The following is a 7711-nucleotide window of genomic DNA, read 5'->3' on the forward strand; positions in this document are numbered from 1 at the left end:
TTTTTCTGCTATTGATTAGGACAGCAGTGCCTAGGTCTCATTCGACAGTCCCTTTCTCAAAAATTTTATTAAACTTGTTACCTAATCGTTTATTTCTTTTTATATAGATCACGTCTCCCGGTTCATAGATTGTACGATGTATATCTCTATTAGCTCTCCTTAGTAGTTTTTCTTGAGATTCTATAATTTTTTCTTTAACTTTTGAAATTGTTTTACTATCTTTAGAGTCAAGCAAATCAACCGGCTTAGAATCTGTTACAGAATGTACGGTGTTAATGTATTTAATAGTGGCTAGTAGTATGAGCTCGATTATATCAGCTATTTGCTGCTGAGCCTTACAACATCTAGCAATTTCCAATAACGTTGAATTTGATCGTTCAACTTGGCTGTTGCTTTCGCTATGGAGTGTTGGTAGGAAAATTGCGTGATTTCGAAATGATCACGTAAAAAAGTGGATAATGCATTCGATCGGAATACTTTTTCGTTATCCGAAACGAAAAGCCTGGTTTTTTTATATTTATTTAAAATTTGTAACAGATCTAATTTAATATTCGATGTTGTTCTTGACACTATCGGTGTAACTATTGCAAATTTTGTCTGTTTATCGATACTTGTTAAAAAGTACGACTTATTTATTATTAAAATATCTATATGGAGTATTTCTTTGGGATAATTTGGTATTGGAGTTTCACCAATAACTCGTTTGGTAGTTTTTTTTGGTACTTCTTTTCATGGCATATCTTGCAATTTGCGATAATAGTTTTGAGAATCGTTTTCATTTTTGAGAAGTAGTATTCTTCCATTATTTGCTTACGATTTTCGTGGAGACATCTGTTGTGCTCCGTTGTTGCTGTCTCCATTTGATCCTCCCTATTAGTCAAATCGATGACAAGTTTCTCAGTGTGAATAAATTTATCACCTGGATATTCCCTTTTCAACATATTTTGAATTGTTGCCAAAGTTGTTCGATCGCAGTGTAGACCATTTATTACATTTATGTTTATTTTATCTTTGATTGTATTTAACAGAAATTCTGTGTTTTTAAAATTTATTGTGTGGCGTACAAATCTCTTTAATAGGATTTTAGTGTTTTATTATTTGAATTGTAATGGGACAAAATTAGTTGATTTTTAAATTGGTTTACAGGGATGTTTACTGTTTTAATTATATCAGATGAGGATTCTTCACTGTGGACTGTATTTCCGTCTAAAGTCAAATTATTAATATATTGATAGATAAGGCATCTGCTACTTTGTTTTCTTTCCCTGGTTTATAGAAGAATTTTGGGAAAATTCATCTATAAATGCACGCCACCTTTTAATTTTTGAATTAGGATTCTTATCAGATATTGAAAATGTGAGGGGTTGATGAGCTGTAAAGATTTTTAGGTTTCCAACACCATATAAGTAGTGACGTAATGTTTGTAAAGCCCAAACAATTGCTAGTAGTTCGCGTTAATTTGTAGCGTAGTTTTCTTCACACTTACTTAGGGTTCTAGAGACCATTGTTATTGGTCTACCCTCTTGGGACAATACTGCACCTAAAGCAACTGATGATGCATCAGGGGTAAGCTCGAAGGCTTTATCGTAGTCTGGATGCTGTAGAAGTTCATCCTCTGAAGCTAATATTTGCTTTAATTTATTAAATGCTTTTACTGCATTCATATTTAAATTTATTTTAGTATTTTTTGATTGTTTGATTCCAATATGACATTTTCTTCTCAGAGGTATGCAGTCAGTGGCTTTGCTATTGCCGCGTAATTCCTTACAAATCTCCGATAATATCCGGATAACTAATACTTACCATTATTTACACTGAAGGCTATTTTATGCCTATCTTTTTCGTCTAAAACTATCTAGTGACACCCAGACTTGAGGTTAAGAGTCGTGTAAAACTTCGAATGTCTTAGATTGGACAATATCACTGTTGCATCCGGTATAGGATACTAATCAGATATCGTTTGTTCATGTATTTGTTCTTTTCTTGTTTTATGGAAAAGCGTGTTGTTTTTAGCGACAATAGTTGCCGCTACTTCTTTAAGGTAATCGTATCCTATGATTTTATTGAAGCTTTCAAGTACTGGAAGTATGAAAAAAGTTGTTACTTTACTTAAAATATTTATCCGACATTTCTCTACTATATTATTAATGCCATTCACAGATCTTGTGCTAGCATGTGGTCGCTTGGTATTTTGATAAATATTTGCCGTCCCTGTTGTTGCAGCATGCACCCACAACATAACCAAGTGATCTGCAATTACGTTGAAATAAAAATTTGAAAATATAGTTAATTAAATGAATCATACACTTACCTGATTTATTTATGAATTATATTTCTATTTTGTTTTTTTGAATTAATTTTTATATTTATTAAATTAATATTCATTAAACTAAATTTAAAAAATCACAAAAGAAGCACCGAATGCATTTTTAATCACATTTTGCAATAATCAAAACAAAACAGCAGAATAGAAAACAAGAACTGCTAAAAATATTCGCCGCAAGAGAAGCTCAAAGAGACGTAAAGTGCACAAGCAGAACGGCAAAGTAAACAAGACTTGCGTGAGATCAGCTGTAAATAAAATGATACACTACGAAAAAGCTCGGTTGGTTGAGTATTTAAGACGCGCATTTTTGTTCAGATGGGGACTTGTAATTGTATCATTACGATTGGCTGTAGTACGTCTACTGTGGTTGATATAATTTACAGGCAATATAGGCTGAGGATAACCCAGCAAAACGAAACGACCCCAAGAAAGTGTCGTTACAATTTGTAATTATTATTATTTTTAAAAGGACAAAAGACAATTACAAAAAGTTTTTTTTTATTTTATTGATTTACACAGAAAGGTTGTTTATTTGCTTACAAGAAAAGGATTTCTTTTTAGTATTTTTTGAAAAATTACTTAGTATAAATTAAGAATAATTTTAAAAGAAATGAACAGAATTTACAATTAAAGAATTTCTTTTTAATATTTTGACAACGTTTTTTATTTTTATTATTGAATGTCTCACAAAAAAACTTCGGCTTGAAAAACTTTTTTCAGTTAGTTTATTATGTTATCAGTCACTTTAATTTGAAAATTATTATGTTTAAACCTTAAAGTAAAACTTTAATATTTGTTTTGTGGTTATTTAGATTATTTTAATATATTCCACTTTTGGTTATTTAGATTTTTTTTTGCAAATTTAAATCCTTTTTACGTTGGGTGCCAATTAATGAGTCGTTCACTATTTCTTACTTTTCGGATTACTCCGAACTATTTATTTTTAAGTTTGGTAAAGAACCGTTCTGAAAGGAAATCTTACATTGATTCTTGTTGTCTAACTTAATAATAAAATGTACAGCATCAACAGGAACTGTTGCTCATGTAGTTTCCCACGAGAAGTACGATCGTCTGTGATGCACGTTGTATCTGCAACAGGTAGGGGCAATGATTATTGTAGTAGCATCTGCATGCTATTTAGCATGATCTGAATTACGGTGCAGACGCTGCAACCTTAGCTTAATTAAGTATTTGTGACATTAAGTGTCAGCGGCATTAACTCTTCCCTCTCTTAAATTCGGAACGTCCCCGTTCCGACCAGTTAATTGATTTATGATATCATCAAATAGTGTTTTTGATTTCACTCTTTCTCTGCATGATCGAATCATTAGAAATATTGTTAATGCTATTACAAGAATTAACACAAGTAAAATAGTGAGCCACCAGTTTCGTTTTTGGAACTTATAGTATTTATTTTCTTAGTGCTGAGATGTGATTCGTATTCTCAATATGTATTCTGTGAAGATATGGCAAAGAAAGTTTCGTGTTATGTTCCAGGAACTTAATGTCGAGAAATTTCGGAGCATGAGGTTCGAAATTAGTTATGTTTTCTGTGACTTTGTATTTTGTTCCGTTTATGGTAATTTTGTTTTTGAATGTTATCAGGAATGTACCCGATATATTAAATTTATGAACGTCTTCAATTACAATATTTATCTATTCTAGGAATTTTTATTACATATAAAAGGATTTCATTATTTTGTAAAACTTTTACTTTGGATACACTTAAGATGTTATTTGAACTTATTTGGTACATTTTCAGAGTCAATCAGATCATTTATTTCAACATTATCTGAGATAAGTGGATAATTTATATTACTTTTTGCCAAGACCACGGAAAGAGTTAAAGTATCTAAATGATTGATAACATAATTATTTCTATTTATAATATATTGTTTTAGAATTTCTTCCTCTTTCGAGATAAAATTATCAGAATTTTTTGCTGACTTTAAGTTATTTATTCTGTTTGTGAGTTCGCTAATTTGGTTCTGTATTACATAGTTAATGTTTGTCTGTCTATTATTATTTTCTATAAGCATATTTTGTTTGGTTAATAACAATTGGAAATCGTCATGATCCGGGGTTCCTGCTACGAATTTTACCGCTGATCCAATAAAGTCGATCGATCTTGCAAATCGACGTGTGGTCCACAATGTCTTTATGATTCGTTGAATTTCCTGTGTTTGCTTTACCAGGATATTTCTACTGTAGACGTCGTGATAAAAAGAATTTGTGTCGTCCATAACCATTTCTTCATATTCTGATAAGTTGGTTGAGTGTACCAGGTAAAAATAGTTTTCATATATTGCGGCGTTTCCATGGGTGACCGCTATGAAATGTGCTGGTGTGTAGTTTATAATCCTTGATGTTGCAAATTTACAAAATAGTAGTAACATAGCCTTATAAAAAAAACAAAAGAAAATAATCATCGCATATTATTTTTATGAATTTTTCTGCTATTGATTAGGACAGCAGTGCCTAGGTCTCATTCGACAGTCCCTTCCTCAAAAATTTTATTAAACTTGTTACCTAATCGTTTATTTCTTTTTACATAGACTACGTCTCCCGGTTTATAGATTGTACGATGTATATCTCTATTAGCTCTCCTTAGTAGTTTTGCTTGAGATTCTATAATTTTTTCTTTGACTTTTGAAATTGTTTTACTATCTTTAGAGTCAAGCAAATCAACCGGTTTAGAATCTGTTACAGAATGTACGGTGTTAATATATTTAATAGTGGCTAGTAGTATGAGCTCGATTATATCAGCTATTTGCTGCTGAGCCTTACAACATCTAGCAATTTCCAATAACGTTGAATGTGATCGTTCAACTTATCTGTTGCTTTCGCTATGGAGTGTTGGTAGGAAAATTGCGTGATTTCGAAATGATCACGTAAAAAAGTGGATAATGCATTCGATCGGAATACTTTTTCGTTATCCGAAACGAAAAGCCTGGTTTTTTTATATTTATTTAAAATTTGTAACAGATCTAATTTAATATTCGATGTTGTTCTTGACACTATCGGTGTAACTATTGCAAATTTTGTCTGTTTATCGATACTTGTTAAAAAGTACGACTTATTTATTATTAAAATATCTATATGGAGTATTTCTTTGGGATAATTTGGTATTGGAGTTTCACCAATAACTCGTTTGGTAGTTTTTTTTGGTACTTCTTTTCATGGCATATCTTGCAATTTGCGATAATAGTTTTGAGAATCGTTTTCATTTTTGAGAAGTAGTATTCTTCCATTATTTGCTTACGATTTTCGTGGAGACATCTGTTGTGCTCCGTTGTTGCTGTCTCCATTTGATCCTCCCTATTAGTCAAATCGATGACAAGTTTCTCAGTGTGAATAAATTTATCACCTGGATATTCCCTTTTCAACATATTTTGAATTGTTGCCAAAGTTGTTCGATCGCAGTGTAGACCATTTATTACATTTATGTTTATTTTATCTTTGATTGTATTTAACAGAAATTCTGTGTTTTTAAAATTTATTGTGTGGCGTACAAATCTCTTTAATAGGATTTTAGTGTTTTATTATTTGAATTGTAATGGGACAAAATTAGTCGATTTTTAAATTGGTTTACAGGATGTTTACTGTTTTAATTATATCAGATGAGGATTCTTCACTGTGGACTGTATCCGTCTAAAGTCAAATTATTAATATATTGATAGATAAGGCATCTGCTACTTTGTTTTCTTTCCCTGGTTTATAGAAGAATTTTGGGAAAATTCATCTATAAATGCACGCCACCTTTTAATTTTTGAATTAGGATTCTTATCAGATATTGAAAATGTGAGGGGTTGATGAGCTGTAAAGATTTTTAGGTTTCCAACACCATATAAGTAGTGACGTAATGTTTGTAAAGCCCAAACAATTGCTAGTAGTTCGCGTTAATTTGTAGCGTAGTTTTCTTCACACTTACTTAGGGTTCTAAAGACCATTGTTATTGGTCTACCCTCTTGGGACAATACTGCACCTAAAGCAACTGATGATGCATCAGGGGTAAGCTCGAAGGCTTTATCGTAGTCTGGATGCTGTAGAAGTTCATCCTCTGAAGCTAATATTTGCTTTAATTTATTAAATGCTTTTACTGCATTCATATTTAAATTTATTTTAGTATTTTTTGATTGTTTGATTCCAATATGACATTTTCTTCTCAGAGGTATGCAGTCAGTGGCTTTGCTATTGCCGCGTAATTCCTTACAAATCTCCGATAATATCCGGATAACTAATACTTACCATTATTTACACTGAAGGCTATTTTATGCCTATCTTTTTCGTCTAAAACTATCTGGTGACACCCAGACTTGAGGTTAAGAGTCGTGTAAAACTTCGAATGTCTTAGATTGGACAATATCACTGTTGCATCCGGTATAGGATACTAATCAGATATCGTTTGTTCATGTATTTGTTCTTTTCTTGTTTTATGGAAAAGTGTATTGTTTTTTGCGACAATAGTTGCCGCTACTTCTTTAAGGTAATCGTATCCTATGATTTTATTGAAGCTTTCAAGTACTGGAAGTATGAAAAAAGTTGTTACTTTACTTAAAATATTTATCCGGCATTTCTCTACTATATTATTAATGCCATTCACAGATCTTGTGCTAGCATGTGGTCGCTTGGTATTTTGATAAATATTTGCCGTCCCTGTTGTTGCAGCATGCACCCACAACATAACCAAGTGATCTGCAATTACGTTGAAATAAAAATTTGAAAATATAGTTAATTAAATGAATCATACACTTACCTGATTTATTTATGAATTATATTTCTATTTTGTTTTTTTGAATTAATTTTTATATTTATTAAATTAATATTCATTAAACTAAATTAAAAAAATCAGAAATGAAGCACCGAATGCATTTTTAATCACATTTTGCAATAATCAAAACAAAACAGCAGAATAGAAAACAAGAACTGCTAAAAATATTCGCCGCAAGAGAAGCTCAAAGAGACGTAAAGTGCACAAGCAGAACGGCAAAGTAAACAAGACTTGCGTGAGATCAGCTGTAAATAAAATGATACACTACGAAAAAGCTCGGTTGGTTGAGTATTTAAGACGCGCATTTTTGTTCAGACGGGGACTTGTAATTGTATCATTACGATTGGCTGTAGTACGTCTACTCTGGTTGATATAATTTACAGGCAAATACGAAAGAATATTTCAATATAAGGATCTATTCAACTGAAGGCATAATAAACAAAAGAGTACTTTGAGAAAAATAAGTATTCGCAATAAACATGTCTCTATATGATCGGCTGTTACACACTTTGAAATAACAGTTTTGAAGAAAACACCATCAACTCAAGATCTACACCAGGACATCCAAGACAATCACTGTGCACCGCATCGATTGGTATTTATCATAATAATAA

This window comes from Teleopsis dalmanni, chromosome 1, assembly GCF_002237135.1.
Source record: "Teleopsis dalmanni isolate 2A chromosome 1, ASM223713v2, whole genome shotgun sequence".
Lineage (NCBI taxonomy): Eukaryota > Metazoa > Arthropoda > Insecta > Diptera > Diopsidae > Teleopsis > Teleopsis dalmanni.